This window comes from Halictus rubicundus, chromosome 6 (assembly GCF_050948215.1).
Source record: "Halictus rubicundus isolate RS-2024b chromosome 6, iyHalRubi1_principal, whole genome shotgun sequence".
In the NCBI taxonomy this organism is placed as follows: domain Eukaryota; kingdom Metazoa; phylum Arthropoda; class Insecta; order Hymenoptera; family Halictidae; genus Halictus; species Halictus rubicundus.
The window spans coordinates 4,544,132-4,563,512 of NC_135154.1; the positions used below are offsets into that span (position 1 = coordinate 4,544,132).

General features: G+C 36.7%; 1 protein-coding gene and 1 long non-coding RNA gene across 2 annotated transcripts in view; one reads left to right on the forward strand and one right to left on the reverse strand.

The window, feature by feature from the left end:
* The window catches only part of Nmdar2 (glutamate ionotropic receptor NMDA type subunit 2), a 478,712-nt gene that overhangs the window by 45,475 nt on the left and 413,856 nt on the right, over nucleotides 1–19,381 (forward strand). The gene's annotated exons all lie outside the window — the stretch shown is intronic.
* Nucleotides 2,850–19,381, reverse strand: part of LOC143355058 (uncharacterized) — a 285,284-nt gene continuing 268,752 nt past the window's right edge. Inside the window, exon 2 of the long non-coding RNA XR_013082443.1 lies at nucleotides 2,850–3,127. This is a non-coding gene — a long non-coding RNA (uncharacterized LOC143355058). The remainder of the gene's footprint in view (nucleotides 3,128–19,381) is intronic.

Genomic DNA, 19,381 nt, shown 5'->3' on the forward strand with positions numbered 1-19,381 from the left:
CTTGAAAAAATTTCCATATTTTCATTTTCGTGAAATATATCAACAACAACAAATGATATTAAAAAAAAAGTTGCAGCGAAAGTTGCATGGTATTATAGTGTCTAGCAAACTGTGTAAAAAAATTTTTTTTAAATTCATTTTTCTTAAGAAACACTTCTCCTCCCCCATCACCCTTTAAAAAAAATGGTTAAACTATACGTGCTGAATCTTCAAACGATTATTGTAATACAATACGTCCAATACAAAACGTCTACGATTATTGTAATACAATATTTCTTTAATGTATATAACTGTAATTATTAAATTGAATGTCTACTTCGACCGCAGTACGCCAGAAATTTACATTTATTTTCAGTTCGTGTGCATGAAAATGATCAGTAACAAATTTATTTATAACATTGCAACAATATTTATTAATAAAATTAATATTTAAACATTTGCATCTGTTTTTGTATGCAAGGTGTCTCACGCTATAGAGACAAGCTATATCTTTAAAACGCTTAAAAATAGAAAAAAAGGTATGAGGTGAAGTTTAACGATATAGTATGGACGATGTCTTGGTATTGGTTTTATGAAAATATTAGATTTCATAAAAATTTCAAACTATACTTATTTCGCAATACAGTAGACTTCCGTACAATGCGATAAAAAACTGTTTAAAAATAATACTGCTGTACATAGTATACACATGTACTTAATGTATATGTATTTAATGTGGCAGAAAGTGTACACACAGTATATTTACTACAGTATATTTACAGTATATTTACAAAAACTTGTTTAAAACAAGTAAAACAGACCGCAAATTTACTGCTGTAGAAGATGCGTATATACTACTATAATATTTTACAAAACTGAACTGAAATGGACATGATCAGCTGCAGCATTGATGGCAAACTCAATAATTTAGAGAACAAAAATCTTCGTTCGAACCCGACGCGACGTGTGCGTGCTCAACCAATGTCAGCTTATTGCAATTAATCTCGTATCTCGTCCTCATTGTATCGAATTCACGACATACATATACGGTGCACGGAGCATGGAGTAAAATATCGAACAAATTGACGAGTAAGGAAAAAATATTAAAACCGATTAATTAACAAGACCGGCAACACGCATTCGTCATTAGCGGCGGTCAAATAGATTATGAATATATCCCGAGAATCAGAGGGGTTTGATTCGCCCGTTGGAGCAGGATCGAATCGCAGCTAGAACGCGGGATCGGTGCAATTAACTCCCCGGAAACGAGATTACTCGGAATTTAGCGCCCCTATCAGCCGGAATATCGCTTGTCAGTACAGCATCGCCTGCCTAATTGTACGCGGCTGGCTTAAAATTTGTTAGAATCCGAGGTGACAAGGCTTTGATGAGCAAAATGGGAACGGCACCGCAAAATGAATGGCAGGAAATTAAAACAGCTTTTCTATTTACCGGGAGGTTTCGTCTTTCATTAGGCGGCGCTGATGCCCGGCCTCAAAAGAGACGCGTGCGACCGTCACAAAGCAGAAATTTCGAGAAGCGCCGCTGGTTAACGCGTGTTATAACTTTCCGCCAGATTCAGACAATTTATTTCGTTGGATCGGAAGCGGGATACACGGTCGAATATGGAGAACTGGTTTGCGATAAAAATTTAAATGTGGCCACGGAAATTTAAACGTGGTATCGAAAATTTAAACGTAATCTCCCGGAATTTTAAAACTTACACAAGCCGATGTTTAAACGAATGATGATATTAGAAATCTGTCTCCTCGGACCTATTCCTTAGAAAAAGGTGCACAACTTTTCCATTCAAAACCATTCCTTCAGCTCTAATAGTGTCCAAGATATTCAATGAAAAATATTTTTGATCTCCTGAGGGCTGCTTTCACGCCTTCAATGTGGACGATAGCTGATAAAAGAACGTTGAATATTTTTCTAAGAACTACTTCTCACGAAAGTTTCATTAAAATCAGCTTGTGTAACTTATGTTCCCTTGTTAGTTGTTGGAATATTCAAATTACGCGCCATTCCAGAAAATTCGTGGACCTTCTTTCGTTGTAGTTTCTTTTTTGTTTTTCCCTCTCGAACGCGGTATTCGGTGTGTGGCTGTTCCGCGTGTCGGTTGTACGGCGTGCGCGTATTTTTTCATATGTATTTAATATGTAATAACCTTGATTAAAAATTACTTTAATAAATCCACTGTTCAAAAACTAACATTAGTACAGTAACACTTAAATCAGCTAAATCTATTACAATGAAATTTTGACGACCCATCGCCACTCTTCCCCTACCACTTCGTGGTCAGGCGGCAGTGTCGCCAGATAAGAGCCAAGACTCCGTAGATTCGCGATAAGATAGAGTGACCACGTTACCGACAATAATAGGCGAAAAATGGTTTTACGTGCCTCAACTTTTCGCCCTTATATGAGAATATTTTTCGCTGGGAAAGGGCTCGTTCGAAATGGGAAGGTTCAATCTAGCGCCCGCTGGTCATGGGCTGACGAGATTATGCAGATACAGTCAACCCTGTTTTTGTGCGTTTCTTTTCTATGCGATTTGTTTTGTGCGATTTTCTTTTATGCGGTATATGAATGCCAACGGTGTTGGCATTATAACACCCTTGTAATGTTCTCATCACAAGAAGATGCGCGTTTTGGACTACGACGAGTAGTATTGAATTATGTTGCATTTTGAAAATTTCTCCATGTTTAAAATGAGAAATTCAATTTTTTAAATGTTTCCATGTGTAATTTAATTATTTATTTTGTTTGGAAAGCACTTTCTCGCTATTTCGTAAATCTTTGATATATTTTCTAAGTAACACATATTTTTATGTGGTCTCTCCCCACCGCATACAAAATTTTCCTTAATATTTATTTATTTATTTATTGCTTTAAACCAAGTGGTTCATATAGCAAGTACAGTATTATTACATTTGGCTTACATTAAATAGGTTTACATTGTTTCTAAATTCTAACGGAACATTGTTTAAGGAAATTATAAATTATTTTCAAACCTTTTATATCAGGTTTACATAAGAAGGAACTAATACAAAGAGGGAAACAGTACTTGCCTTTGAGGAGCTTTGTTTCTAATGTGTTACGTTCGTTTTAATAGTCTGGGCATTGCCATATAACATGATTTAGGTCTTAGAGTTCTGCTCCACATTGGCAAGCACTGTTAGCTACAAAGTTAACCCTTGCCAATGAACCGTTTAAATTATAGTGATTGTTTTCTTTAATATGTTGTACAAAATTTTTTGTTATAGCGATTTATGAAGTTTCTGGCTCCAATTTATGAAGACTGGCGCCAATCGGCGGGTCGGGTATTAATACCTTTTATGCAGAACGTACGCTAAGTGTTAGTAAAGTACTTACCAATGCTTGTTTTTTTTTCATGTAATGAATATTTTGTTTTGCACAACTCTTTGTAAGCAATCTTCAGGTTGTTAAGCAACGACGTGACGTGTGAGTCAAGCTCATGGTGTTACCCGCCTATAGTGTGTTAATACGTTCGCTGTCCTGTGAATTGTATGTGATTCACAGTCACAATCGATATTAAATAATGTTCTTTTAAAACATATATATATATATATATATATATATATATATATATATATATATATGTGAAATAATACTAATACGTAATAAGTAAAAACATATTAGTCAATGGAAAAAAGTAAAATGGAAAACGACCATAATAACAATAATTAAGAATAGGAAAACTGGAAATTAAACAAATGCCTAGAAGGTGAACGTGTTGTAGAAAATGCAAAAGAAATGAACTCTTTTGAAAGTTCAAAGCCAAAATAGGACCTTGTTAATGTTACTATTATTATCCTGAAAGAAATTCGATCTGGAAGCAATATGGCCGTGAGAACGCTCACAGCGAATCAACGCACGGTCGGGAAAGTACATCGCCGGGCTTCAAAAGAATGTTAACGTCCTGCGAATTTTCATCTTCTAACGAGGCTCCATGTAAGCGGTAAAAGGTAAAAACAGGTGTTCCACAGAGATGCGTCGGCCAGATACGCTGCCCGGTGATTTTAAAGTATTTTTACACGGAGCTTAAAGCAGTCCCCATTGGCTCGGCCGTTGCGTTTACACCGAATTACATCGTCGTCCAATTTCCGTCCGGTCCTGAAATGGAAATCTTGTTTCTCGAACCTTTGATGCCGAGCGCGACAGCTGCGCTACCTTTTACAGAAGGACATCTGTCGTGTAGAGATGCAATTTCGGAAACTGAGTCCTATCGGCCACGACCGAACTACGGACACGTCGTCGTCGGCCACCGAGGAAAAGTAACTTCACATTGTAACGCAGTTCCCCACTGTTCTCCAGTCTTTACCATTTACCATTCTTCCCCTGATTGTTCGATTGTTCTCCCGGCTATTATACACCCACGTCTCCCGATACGATACATTCGCTGCTTGTCGGCATCGCGACGAACATTATTTCGTCCAATATCTAGCGATCGTTATAAATCTTTTATTCACCGGCCGGTCCCTCGATGCGGTCTTGCAATCGGAAACAATCATTTCCAAAATCGATCTCCTTCGAAATGAAAAATCTCGCGCGCACCACAGTCTCGTCCAACCTCGCCGCTCCCTTTTCGCGCGTTCACGATTATTTCTTTCAATTGCACAATCATCTTCCGAGTCTTCTGTGTATCCAGGTCGCTGTGTGTTTCCGGTCGAGAAATTTAAAAATTCGATTTTCTCGGAAATATTATTTCACATGGTACAATTTCATTCGACTCGGTCGCTTCTCCATGGCGGACCGTTGCTCGCTCGATACAGAAATTAACCAATCCGCGTTTTTGTTCGCTTAGAAGTGTGACGGTAAATTGAATTTGGTTCGATCAACAATATCCCGTGAATTTGTGGGAAAATTGAATGGCGGAAATGTTGCAACGGAATGAAATGGACAGGTTTCGGTTGATGTTTCTTTATCAGTGTACATAATTCCATTTATTATTAAATATCAGTATATTTCATTCGATACTGGCGGGATTTTGTTGGTCTCTATGGAATCTCTATGGAGTCATTGTGAGAATTAAAAGTCAGAAAGAATATACCAGTGACTCCAATAACAGAGAAGATCTCCACGGTACGGAAACACCATCAACGAAAGTTACCAACACAGATTTTATTTCTGATTGACAAAATCAAATAGTTCGACGAGACACGAGAGACTATCCAGTGATCTTCAATCTCGTGCCCCGCATTCAGTGGAACAATTTTATTTTCTCAATCCGGAACAAAATCTGTGTTGTAGCTTTCGTTGCTAGCTTCCCCTATCAAGATGGTCTACTTTATCATTGGCGCGGTTGGACGTTGTTCTGGAACCTTGAATTTCAAAAGAAATTGAAGAATATCCGAAAAATTGAACCAAAAAACAAACAGTTTCCCGCTCGTTTCTTATAGTAAGCGTTCAACATAATTGAACGCTTACAATTTCCGGAAAAATGTACACCATTTTATTTACGAGAGTCCGTAGAATAATTTTTACAAAGAATATTTGTGCAAATATTATAGTTTGTGTACACTCGTTCATAAGTTTGGAGCACTCTTTGTTTCCTGAACAAAATAAATTTTTTCAGTTGTATCCAGTTGTTTTATTGGAAATATTTTACTTACGTACTGAAATGAGATTATATTAATATATTTTACAATTGGAATTGGAGCTACATCACACCTCCATACTTTTCAGAAAAAATGGTTACTATAAACAATGTATGTCCTCGTAATAAGAGATCAATATATTAAACAATATGAAATCCTAATACAGTGATTTCTCTATATATGTCGCCAAGGCCTGGATGATAAATGTCGCGGAATTATCCCCACTACCGCGGGTTATATCCCGTGATGGGTCAGGAAGCACGAGAGAAGTGTAAACATATCACGGCTCGGAGTATGTCACCTGGACGATTAACGACGCTCGCAAGACCCGTGTTGTTGACATATATCAAGAATTCACTGTACACTGTTTACTCTATACAGGGTGTTCGCGATAATTTGTACCAGCGTTTTTTCGTAAATGGTAAACATTAGAAAAAAAAACCGAACAGAAGAAAGTTGTAGTATATTTTACTAGCAATGTGATAGCGTATCTCAATTTTTTGCATTTTTAATATTTTTCTAGAAACATATATATATCCCGTGAGGGGCCATGAACCGAGCCCTCTAGAGCTTCCTATATCTTTCTATATCTCCTGGCCGATATATGTCCCATGCTAAACCCGTGTCTTGGACATATATCGTGTGAACACTGTATATTCCAAACTTTTAAAAGACAGTGTACAAAATATTCTTGAAAATTTGACTTTCCCTTCGAAATTCTACAAAACGGTTCGTAGATTTCCTTTGCGTCTGTTTATTGCAACTTCTTCGACAGTAGTACCATTGTATTCCTACCATCTCGGTGTCTAGCTCGTAATTCTTCCTCCAGTTTCTTTTCTTTGAATCGCGGTATCGATGGGAGCAGAAAAAAATTTCGAAAGGAAGAGCCGGAAAAGCGCTGTCATAAATAACGGAGCGGGTGAAGTACAGCTTAAATGACAACGCATTAATCACAGCCCGCGGCAAAAACGAAAAACGTTCGGAGAACGGAGAAGCGCACGAACGAAGAAATCCGGGATCCGCATTTTTGTTAGCTTCTTCATGCATATACACACATGTTCCTCTATTTAGGTTACGCTTAGAAAGAAAAGCCTTTGGCACTACACGTAATTCTGGAACCCTGCCTACCGAAGGCATCTCTTTTTCCCGGGGAAAATCGGTACACAATTGCGCGAAAAAAGGAGGGACACGATTTCCGTATTTTCCTGGCTATCTTTTGTTCAAATATTTAGTGAAAAGAGATTTCCGCCTGAAATAGTATCCCGGTGCCTTCGCCGCGCAGCTAAACAGAGACGAGGCTGCGAAGATGAACAAATTTTAGCAGACTTCTCGACTTCGAGGAGGAGTTCCTTGAACTACGGAAAGAACAAGGAAATTGTCTTCGTCTCTTTGGAATATTTTTAAGATTTCCTGCGCGTTTCTGAAACTCTGGCTTCGGGGGACTTGTGCATTAGTGAATTGCTCAGTCTATCGGAAAGCACTGTGCGATTTTAAAGTTAAATTTTCATACTTGAAGCTACAAAGAGTAGGACGAATTAATTGATGGCCTATTCTTCGTGAAAAAGATAATCTCCATCGTTTTCTATACACTTGCCCGGTCTTATGGGTGACTGATGAATTCCTCCTAAAGAAATAGAAATTTTCATGCAAGGAAGTCATTAACTTTACCTTTCGTGATGCTTTACAGTATGTCTCATAGTATAATAAACGATATCACCTTCCTTTAAAGAGGAGTAAACAATTTCCTTAGCTCTAACGGCATTTTTTCATTTAAGATCAACACGAAGAGTGTTGGATGTTTCTTAACGTCGTGGTTTAATACCGTTTTGTGTGCATATATTGTTAACAGTGTTCAGTTATACAGGGTGATCCGTAACTGGTGGTACAAACGAAAAGGGAGTGATGCTGCATAAAAAATTAGTCGAAAATGTAAAATAAGACTCGCGCTCGGCCGAATTTTCAAACTCAATTTTCTCGAAAACAAAACTTCATATGAAACGATTCTATTCTACATTGTCGACTCATTTTTAAATGTAGAATCACCCCTTTTCGATTATACCAGAAGCAACCGATCATCACCCTGTAGATTCTTGTACTTTGAATTTTGATAGTGCCTATGCCGAATGCGGAACGTATAAGATTTTAAGATTACAATTAATCGAGTCTGAAGACTCGAGAATTGAGTTGAAATGCATTAGTAAAATGCTTTTACAGTAAGTTGGAATGCAGTTCGCTTATGAAACAGAACGAAATTGAGCAACGTTTATTCGTGGACTCATAAAGAGATGAATATTGGTTTCCACTGTGGCGCGGCGGCTGAACGTCCACGAAAGTACCTTAATCGAAATTCTTTTTCACTGAAGAAAAAAGGGGGACGGCATTTCCAGTTGGATAAGGAATTCAATTTACAGATGACGTGGTAGTAGATTCTCATATTGAGTGACATTGCATCGGCTATTGCGATTTCAGTGGAATATTTTTTCGTTCACCGCCACGTTCAACGTAAACGCCGGAACTGTACCATCGCGACAAGACAGCTGGGGCAAAATTCGATTTTTATAATTCGTTCGTCCATGGATCATTAATTATTTTTTATTTATATTATCGACCGTAAACACAAGCAGGAGACACCGAACGCCCTACTAATTTTATAGTAGGTTGTGCTAATTTCTTAAGTTTATCCCAGAAAAAGAGATCCTCTTTCACGTATGAAATTAAAATACAGTAGAACCTCGCTAGTTGCAACCTCGATTTTTGCACGTATATTCTTTTCGTGCAATGAGCGAGGTTATACAGTGATACATGGCCGATGATAAATGTCGCGGAATTATTCCCTCTACCGAGGGGTATACCCCACGAGGGACCTCACATAATATGGGTCTGGTATGTCGGTGTGAGACCACTACTAATCCAATAACAAAACTTCTTTATTTGTCATTATTTTTTTATTGGACTTTCACCAACATATTCGTGGCATTTTCTAATGAAAATAATACCCAATATGATACAATTCCGATAATATTTACATGTGTAATGTACGATGAAAGTTTCGGGCGCAAAGAAGGACAGCGTATGGAAAAGAAAGAGACGCGAATAGTCGAAGCGTTCGAGAAAGATGAAAGCCCTGGCGTGAGCTCAGACCTTTAAATCAAAACTTAAACTTCTTTATTATTAATTATTTTTTTATGAAACATTCACCAATATATTTGTGGACTTCTTCTGATTAAAATGATACCAAACACGATACCATTCGGACCATATTTACACTAATTTTTTTTGGTTAACATAATTATAATGAGAAGTAACTTTCATCGTTCATTACACAAGTGAATATAGCATTAACTCCTTGCCGTGTTACAGTGTCTACTCCATGTACGTATGTCCAAACCACATATATAGGGTGTCTCACTTAACTCGAGCATCTAAAATATCTCGCTTGTTTTTTACGATAGAAAAAATGTCAGAGGAAGCCATGGTTCATAGGGGCAAGTATTATAATAGACAGAAAAAGTTCCAGATTATATTTTTTGAGGTTTCAAGGTCATCGAAGTTTTTGTAAATGGAATGATATGTTTTTATTATCGCTATATGATATTCGAGGTCAAGACGTATTACGACCAGTAATATTATGACCTTCACGTGACCTTGAGTACGAAAAATTCATAAAAGTAGGACACTTGATGTAAATAGTGAAATAACGATGACATGACCCCCCTAGGGTTCCAAGAAATGTTCTTGAACCTTGATTAATGACTGTAAACACGCTCATAATAAATTGTAAACACTGATACAAATTCTTCTCTTCTCGGTGACTTTAATCAGTACGTTTAAGAAATTCATCGGGATTTATTCGATTGTGAAAGATAACGTTACTTCTCTGAAACGATGGTGTAAAGTGATGCAGAAAAGATAGAAATTATTTTAGTTTATGGTGAAGCTAAAAGTACCTCAGTACAAGCATCTCAACTGTACGCAGAAAGATACCCTGAGAGAAATCATCCTCCTCGATGAAGTTTCGACCGTATAGTTCAATTATTTTGTAAAACAGGGAGTATTAAATCACTGAACAGAAAACGATCAAAGCCTGCTACTGGAGAAGATGCCGAAACTTTTGTATTGGCTACAGTCAATATTGATCCTACTACAAGTTGTCGAAAAATTGGACGTTCTTTAGGGATTTTCAAAGCAAGTGTGTCCCGAATATTGCAACGTCATAAATTTCATCCATAGAATATTTCCTAACATCAGAAGCTTCATGGCAACGACTTTGAGAATCGTCTTGCTTTTTGTACATGGATACTTTAGCAAATACAAAGAACTGAATATTTCTTTTATGACGTTCTCTTTATTGACGAAGCTACTTTTTCTAATCATGGACAACTGAATACACATAATATGCATTATTGGTGTACTGAAAATCCGAAGTGGCTTCGACAAGTTATACACCAGCGTCCATGGAGTTTAAATGTATGGGGTGAAATCGTTGGTGATAAAAACTCAAAGCCACGTGAAGGTCACAATATTACAGGTTGTTGGCTTCGTCTTGACCTTGGCTATCATATAGCGATAATAAACATATATCATTTTATTTAAAAAACTTCTATGGCATTGAAATCTCAAAAAGTATAACCTTGAACGAATTTTTTTGCCTATCATGACATTTACCCCTCCGAATCAACTCATGTTTTCCTCAGCAATTTTTTTCTATCATAAAAAACAGGCTAAATATTTTAGATGCTCGAGTTAGGTGAGACACCCTGTATATTACATAAGTAAATATTATCGGAATTATATCATATTTGGTATCATTTTCAGTAGAAAAATGTCACGAATATGTTGGCGAAAGTTCCATAAAAAAATAATGAAAAATAAAGAAGTTTTGGCGTGGATCAAAGAATACTGATTTCTGGACAATAATCACATCAAGACACGCGTTGCTGACATATATCAAGAATTCACTGTACTGTCCTTTGTACGTACGAAAGAATGTTACTGAGAGCAAAAGTTTTCTCAGAATGTCATAGCTGGGCTGTGGATTCTTTACATTTAGGAGGAAAATGGGGAAATTACAGTTTGAAAGAATTGAAACGTTGCAACTCACCTCCGACCTACTGAAAGAAAGAAAGAGATTCGTATGCAGGCCCTGTTCCTTGTGAGCGATGCAGAACATTTTAATTTTTACATTTTAATATGCAGCGCAGTCGTAACTTTATCGAATCGCTTTTCAGCCATTGGGGAAAAATAAAAAACTGAAAATCTCGTTCGGGAAGTCACACTCGCGATGAACTATCCGAACAATTTTACAGATTTTACGGAAGTGCTTGCCTCGCGGGATTGATAATCGAAAAGGAAATTGATGAATGCGATTGATCGATATTCTCCCGGAGGTGGAAAGCGATAATACCTCCAGGTCGAGCCACTCGCGGAGTTTCTCGATCTAATTAAGAGGCTGACTCCGAGAATCGGTCGCCTCTGACCGTCAAGGGTGTAGGCAGGGGTCGCGGTTTATGGCGACCATTGTTCAGCGTTCCGAGCGGTGCTTAATGGTACATACACCAAAATGTACGATCGCACTAATTAATTTTCGCTCGAACGTTTCGCTGCAGCAACAATATCCCGGTTGTCCGAAACCGTAAATAAACCGGCGTGTAGGATAGCAATCTCTTGGAACAGGACACGTACAGTGGTAGACAATGAAAATATAAGGTTGTTAATCTTAACTCGAGCACCTAAATTATTTCCGCTACTATTAAAAGTAAGAAAAAAATGACTAAATAGGATGTACAATGGTTTGAAGGTGCAACATCAGATGGTGATAAAAACAAATTTTGTGAAGGTAATTTTAATGGTTTTTTTACAAAGCTATAGCACTGTTTTGCATATTAACATGTAGTTTTCACAACGGGTGTGGTAGTCGGCATCGAGATGAGTTCGACGATCTCCACACCATGAACTTGAAGTGACCTTGAAAGCGAAAAAATCAGTTCAGGAGCAAAATTGAACCGATGAAATCACTTTTCTAGAACATCATTATTTAGGATGATATGACTTATTTCAGCCCCTGTTCGATAGTCGGTTGTCCTGAGAGCAAATCGCTTGAAAATAAATAACTACTAACAACTTCTTGTATATTTCAATGATCATTAAAAAAGTGAAGGTGAATTTCTCGGAAATGAAGCCCCGTATGAAAAAAACTATATTCCTTATTTTTGACTAGATTTTATGTGAGGAATCATTCCCTTGCCGGTTGTACTACGATTTCCCAAACACCCTGTATTATAGATCTCCTTGACCTGAACAACAAAAGGTTAAAAATAAAATTTTAGAAAAAAAAGGAAGTTTAAAGTTAAAAATATATCCAATATATCCAAAAATAACAAAGATATATAATTGCTATTTTTTACTGGACCACCCTGTATATGCATATTTGTGAAAAATGATACATAAACAAATGATGTACAATATCAAATGGATAACAGCAACGAATACGATGCTGTAAGCGAAAATCCTCTGCCAAATCCCTTGTTTTTTTTTTAGTTCTTCGTCGTGCCAATCAACATTTGCGATCAGGTTACTATTCTCGTGAACGTGGATTTTGCTTTACTGTTGCCCGCTGAAACGTATGTGACTCTACTCCCTCGAAGAAAAAATAAATGTCGAATTTCTGCGAGACATTTAATTGCAACGATGTGATTGGAAAAGCGGGACTAGACTATCCCGAAACTGAACTTCAATTACCCGGGATGTCGAGAACGTATGGCCGGATTGTGTTTCTCACGAGAGATTGTTTTTTTTTTTTTGTTGCGGAAACATTCATATTGCTCGATGAAAACATTTACGTTGTTTCTAACAAAGAGAAGTATTCAATTCCCAATTAGTATAGGATAAGGGACCCAATTACTGTGGGGGTATCAATTACTGTGCCTATATTAATTATACTTATTTTCAAAAGCATAATTAAAAATAATGAGTAATATTCGTTATAAGTATAATGAACAAAATTTAGTAACTCTTTTTTAATATTCATTATACTTTACAAATAAGTATAATTAAAATAGGGACAGTAATTGGTAGCCGCATAGTAATTTGGTCCCTTGCCGTAAATGAAATTAGCGCATGAATGAAATGTAATAATAAAACCTCTGCGTTCGCAAATAGGGCACGTCGATCAATTTTTCAAAATAATGTAAAAAGGTTAGTATAAATAGTGCAAACCTATACAACAAATAATACAAAAACTGATGTAACCGAAAAATTAGGAGTTTTGTGAAGAAGCAGAAAGTATTCCATGGTTTATACTGTGTAAAGAATATTAATACTTTGGAAATTATTAATCACAGGTAAATTATATGATCTTGATAAATAATTATAATTATTACTATAACAAAACAGGAACTACATTGAATAATAAATTGTTTAAAGAAATAATAAGCATATTTGAAATATGATGTACAAAATCATTAATTATTGGGTTTTTAACCTCACTACGAAGTATGTAGTGCCATATTGTTGTACTTCGCGTTGTGAATTATTGTTATCTAAATTGTAAAATGTCTGATTTTTGTACAATGTATCCCTGTACCTTGCGCCTGTTTGCTGCTGGTTAAACCGCCAGTGATTAACGACTTCCTAATCGCTCTTCTAATTTCCTTCAAGATTGACAGGTTTAATTAAATCCTGCGCATGCTATAACATTAATTTTGTTGTTTCTTGTGCATCTGTTCTAATTTTCACTGGAAATTAAACTCTGAGACGGGATCCATTAATACATCATACGCAATAAAAATACTAAGTTTTAATCATTTTATTTCTACAGAATTTTTAATAGTGATCAATACACTGCAAAGCTATAAGCATTTTCACAAAAATCTTGTCATATCAAGAACTAAGACAGTAAACTGTAATGCAACGTTGTTTTATCTTAATTCCAGCTAACATAAGCCATTAATCACGAGAATAATCGTTCAATTAATTTTAATTTTTCTGAATCCGTCTACAAAAATGTAATGTTGTGTAAATATCTGCAGTCTTGTGATTTGAGAAATGAAATTAATATTTTCTAAGAATGAACTGTGTTCTCGTGTCCACTTCCAATTTTTTCTCCGTGACGAGTATAGTCGTCGTTAAATATTAAATTCCCATATTTTCGTGACGAGTACAGCCGTCGTTAAATATTAAATTCTCATATTTTGGGAAAGTGTTAATCGCCAAAATGGATGAAGGAAGTTGTCGTAGAATCTATCGTGCAACTATTTCCGAGGAGCGTACGAGGGTTAATAATTCTGTGTGTGTGTGTGTGTGTGTTATGAGCAGTATGGTGCGACCAATGTGGGCAAAGCACGCTACGGTAGATTTCCAGCAGGAACAGTAAAAGTTCTACTTTTCATTTACAGCTACAGGCTAAACCACATTTTGTCAGTGCACGCGCTTCCTCGACAATTCGTGTAGAACTAGGAAACGGTAAAACGATTAACAGAAGTTCTGGAAAGCGACGCAACAAAGGTTCCCGTGGAAATTGAGATGGAACTCGAACGGGTACCTTTGTTACTGCGGGTTATGGCATTCTGAGAGTATCGACCGAAAGCGGTAGTCTTGTGTGCTAAGTTTTGAATACGATTGTCACAGTTTACTTAATCAAATAAATTCCTCTAAGCAATATATTCCTCTCAATATAATGTGAAACGTATCGGATGTAAACATGACACCATAAAATACAGTGTTTACTCTATATATGTCCTAAATGCCTAGACGATAAAATTCCCAGAACTATCCCTTCTGTCGCGGGAAATACCCCGTGAGGGGCCACGAACCGAGGCCTCCAGAGCTTCGCTGTCCTTTTCTACGTTCGGCGAGAATCAAAGAATAGTATCTCCTATCCAATATATGTCCTTGGCTAGACCAGTGGTTTGAACATGTAACGAGTAAACACTGTACATAGTTCAAGTACTGCGAAAGAATTTCATTGGTATTACATAGTTAATCCATAGAATTAATAATTGCTACACATTATTTGAAAATGTTCTTTAACTATAAAACATTTTCATAAAAGATTTGGTTTGTTCATTTATATGTTCACTGCAAACTACAAACGTTTGCAATTAATTCTGGCAAAGATTCCACCTGTATGAGTCGAGATTTTTATTGTTCAAATGTGATATACTGATTGCGGCAATTAAAGCAAGAATTGGAGAGGTAAAAGCGTAATTGGGAACTAATTAATAATGATCGATATGCTCCAGTACTAACAATGCAGGTTTTAAATTATGTTGTTGGTCACCTCGAGAGAAATTTGTACCCATTGTCACTGCAAGTTGCTTGTACGAATTCAATCTACATATAATAGCTCTTTTTAAAAACTACTCTGATGCTTCGGGGCCTTGACGTAGCTGTGTAAGATTAATAGGTTCGTGGAAGACATACATCCTCAATCTCACATTTTCTATATTTCCTGAACGATGACTATTTGATTGCGTCCTCGAATTCGTTTCGAGCTCAATTTGCAAAATTATTTAACATGGATTACGTTTGTAGGCATTATAAATGATTCTAAACGAACAACTTGTTACGAAAGAAGCATATCAGTTTGTCCTATCGTTAGAGTTTTAAACATTATAATCAATTCATGTGTGTCCGAGCTTATTTCGAGCATCTTTTCCAGCTGAAATTACGTTTGGAACAAACCAAATGTTACCGCGGTTTGTGAAATTGGAATGAAATATCCACATGATAGCTACACCGTTTAATATGTTGCGTTAAAAGGCAAGATGTCCCACAAGGGATTAGTATAGCCATAATCCTATGAATTGCTACGCTTGAAACTTCGAGAATCCGTTGGTAATGGCTGTTCGGACAGGTTATAGAATGTAACATTCCTGATATTGCGGTGCAATTGACCCTTGGAAACATACTGTTTCCGAGTGGTTGAGTGTTCGATAATCTTATGGGTGATAAAAATGCATGTATGTGCAATTAAATAGTAGTGTCAACAGTTAATATCTGCAGCTTCTTCGTAACGATTTCGCTAGCAATTAATATTGTTTATCCCCAACAGTTTAACTGCACTTCTTATGTTTAACCTTTCATTTAATCAGAAATGGGATCGTAACAAAAACCATCCGAAATATATATACCAAAAACATCAGATGCGAAATACAGTCTCTACTCGATAACTGTCACAAATATCTAGCCTATAAGTGTCCCAGAATTATCCCCACTACCGTGGAGAAGAGGCCTCATAATACGGGGCGGGTGTATCAGCGTGAGACCAGGAGACCACTACTAATCCAATAACAAAACTTCCGATGATATTTATTTGTGTACATTTTTGGGACACCCTGTATACTAAAGGATGCGAACCCGACGATAAATCTTTAAACTGGATTTTCTCGTAAACGAGGCGTCAAACGAAAAAATGTTATTCGCCTTTTTCGATTTTTAAGTATATGTAGAGTCATATTCTGCCCGCTTGTACATGCCATACTGCCACACTCTGTATGAATTAGAACAAAACAGAAAAAACCTATTAAAATTCATGACATAAGGGATGAAATCTAAATATTGAAACGCACAGACGTCCCTCGAGACCAAGATGGCGACAGAAGGGAAGAAGAAGTTGTTGAAATTTCAATTAAATTTTTTCAAACATGAAGCGAGTTAGAATGAAATTTGATTCTATATCTCCGAATAATGTTTCAGATTTACAATTTCTTTGGTTCTACCAGTAATTCCTTAGCACTCTGTTCATTGTCCTCGTTATTTCTTTCGCTTTTTTCTTTTTACCGAATTTATGATTTGCTCTTTAAAAACGTTGTTTCGCAGTTCAGCTAATGTTCGAGATCTTCCTCATTCATGCCGTGCTTAAGTACTTAAAGGAGTTTCGCGGCTTCTTTCCGACGTGCGATACCTAATTCCGTAATCTAACTTCTGGTACTTTGAATCCTATAATCTTCAGGGCCGCTAATCCATCTTATCGTGAAATTTAGTTAGATTGCGTTCGCACATTATAACTTGACAAACAAAGTACGTGTGTACTTTGTAGTTTCGTTAGGAGTGTAACTTATCGATATTGGGATCACAATCGCATGAAAGCAGATTGTCTTTTAGAAATACGTCACTGGTGCTTCATTCCTCAGCTAATTTCTATAGAATCTCCTTATAGTGTAGTTATTTCAGTTTCTTAGAAGCTGTATTCATTTTTAAAAAGAAGTTACATTAATTTTTTAATATGTGACCGTTCTCGTTCGATATGTGAACTTTCTTTTTCTAAATGGAATGATATGTTTCTTAATCCATCATCAAATAACTCGTTTTAAGATGAGTTCAATGGCCTATGACTCAAGGTCATTCAAGGCCAAACTTGCAGGGAAATGCAGAAAAGGTGTGATCGTTTTATTTGTACTTTAGTTCGTGCCTGCGAACTTTCACACCAAAATAATAACATGTGTTCAACATGAGCATTACTCAGGACAACATCAAAGTCATTATCAATGAAACGAAAACAAACGTATTTATGTAATTACTTTGCTCTTCTGTAAGATAGTCAGTTACTTTCATTACTATTCGTGCTAAGGTATCCTTCGCTGAACGATAATACTGAAATAAGTGGTGAAAATGGAAATGTGTCAAAATTGTTTTGATATGTTTATGGTACTAGGAGAATACAGGAAAAATTGCAGAATGGCTGCTAATTTGTATGTACAACGCTACCCGGATCGACCATCAAAATCGCATATGGCATTTAAAAGACTAGAACAGCGTTTTCCCCGTTCAGGTTCTGCGCAAGTGAAAAGAAATCGACGTAGAACTGTGGCTAACGATAGCGTCACTACTGATGTATTGGCACGAGTTAACGTGGGTTCGCATGCAAGCAGTAGACAAATTGCAAGAGAACGTGGGATTAGTCATACAACTGTATTGAACATTTTACATTCCAACAAGTTCCATCCATACTACATAACATTGCATCAGGATTTGTACGGAGACAATTTCGTCAAACAATCGAACTTCTGCAATTGGATTCATTAGAAGATAGTTGAAGATGTTTCGTTTTCACCCAACGTCATATTTTCTGATGAAGCAACATTTACAAATACTGGCAATGTAAACAGGCATAACATGCACTACTCAGCAGCTGAAAATCCGCATTGGATGAGAACAACGGCGTTTCAAAATCCATGGATCCTCAACGTTTGGTGCGGCATTATCGAAAATTTTTTCATTAGCCTACACTTTTTCGAAGGACATTTAACTGGGCAAGTTTATGTTAACTTCCTACACAATGTACTACCCCAATTATGTGAAGAAGTACCTTTAAATAAAAGTTGCGTTATGTGAATCTAACATGACGGTACGCCTCCGTACTATGCACATGCTCTCGAACAGCAATGAATGAAATCATGCAGAAAGGTGGATAGGTCGACGAGGTCCTGTAGCCTAGCCGCCCCGTTGGTCGGATTTAACACCACTCGACTACTTTCTATGGGGTCACATTAAAAACTGCGTAATGCCCATTAAGCCTGCGATGCGTGAAAACATCAAAGTCAGAATACGCGAAGCTTGTGCTAAGATAAATGTTGAAATGTTGAGCAAAGTTAGAGAATCATTTAAACAAAGAATTGTTAAGTGCATTGAAGTAAGAGGTAATCATTTTGAAGACATACGAAATTAAAGTATAAAGAAAACGATCATTTATGCAAGAAATGAAGAAGAAAAAACAGTTTCCTGAACGTTTGACCTCGAATGATTTGAGTCAGAGGTCATTGAACTCATCTTAAAACGCACTATTTGATGGTACATATAAAAACATATCATTCCATTTAAAAAAAGAAAGTTTACCTTCACCTCACCTTGAAGTGTCCTCCGGAAAAATAAAGGTCCCACCACATGATGTGGGACATCATCAATATTTTTCGGAGATAATCAATGCTTTTATACAATATAAAATACATTTATATAATACAGACATAATCAATATTTTTGGAGTTATTCGTCTGTAACGCTTTATAATCTCCACCCTGTATACAGTAAATACTGTATCTGCAAACTCCTGAAATCTATAATCAAGACCATGCAATAGCAAAGTACAACTTTGGAATAAAACATTTTCAGATGGTTACGAGAAAAAGTTGAAAACACAACATTATTCATTCTGAGCGAAGTTTGTAATTTATTGTGTTCCATACAGTGCCGGAAATGCAAAGCGTTCCGCGCAACCAGTCTGATAAAGTTCTTCCTTATCAGATTCCACTGAGCCCCCATTTCGAGATTGCAATTAAGTTAAACGCAGTCATCAGGGATATTACTTAGTTAGTTAGCGTTTCGTGTTCCTCCGTTCGATTCAACGATATAATTGCTATTACTTTCGTTGCAGATTGATAACATTCACAGCATATTGGGTTATATGATCTTTCAACCACGCCGATGTCGGCGTCGGCGTCGGCGTCGGGTTTCATACAGTTGGCGAGTTTTCAAAGTAAAACTTTGAAGTGTATTGCACTCCTTTACGTTACATGCTCAATTGAACATACGTAGGATTCATCTAAAAGCTAACTCTTGTCATTCACGGCACATTGAATCGAAACTAATATTTGGACAACTTAAAAATCCCGATACTACAGAATTTTCTCGATACATGTTTGCGATTCTTTTATCTCTGTCGGCGATATAGCGACAATCAAATTGCTTGTCTGACTGTTTTTATCTCATTATTTTCTTCTTTTTTATCTTGCTTTTCTTCCCTCTTCTCCGTCTGGTTAGAATAATTGCACGACGTCGAACGAT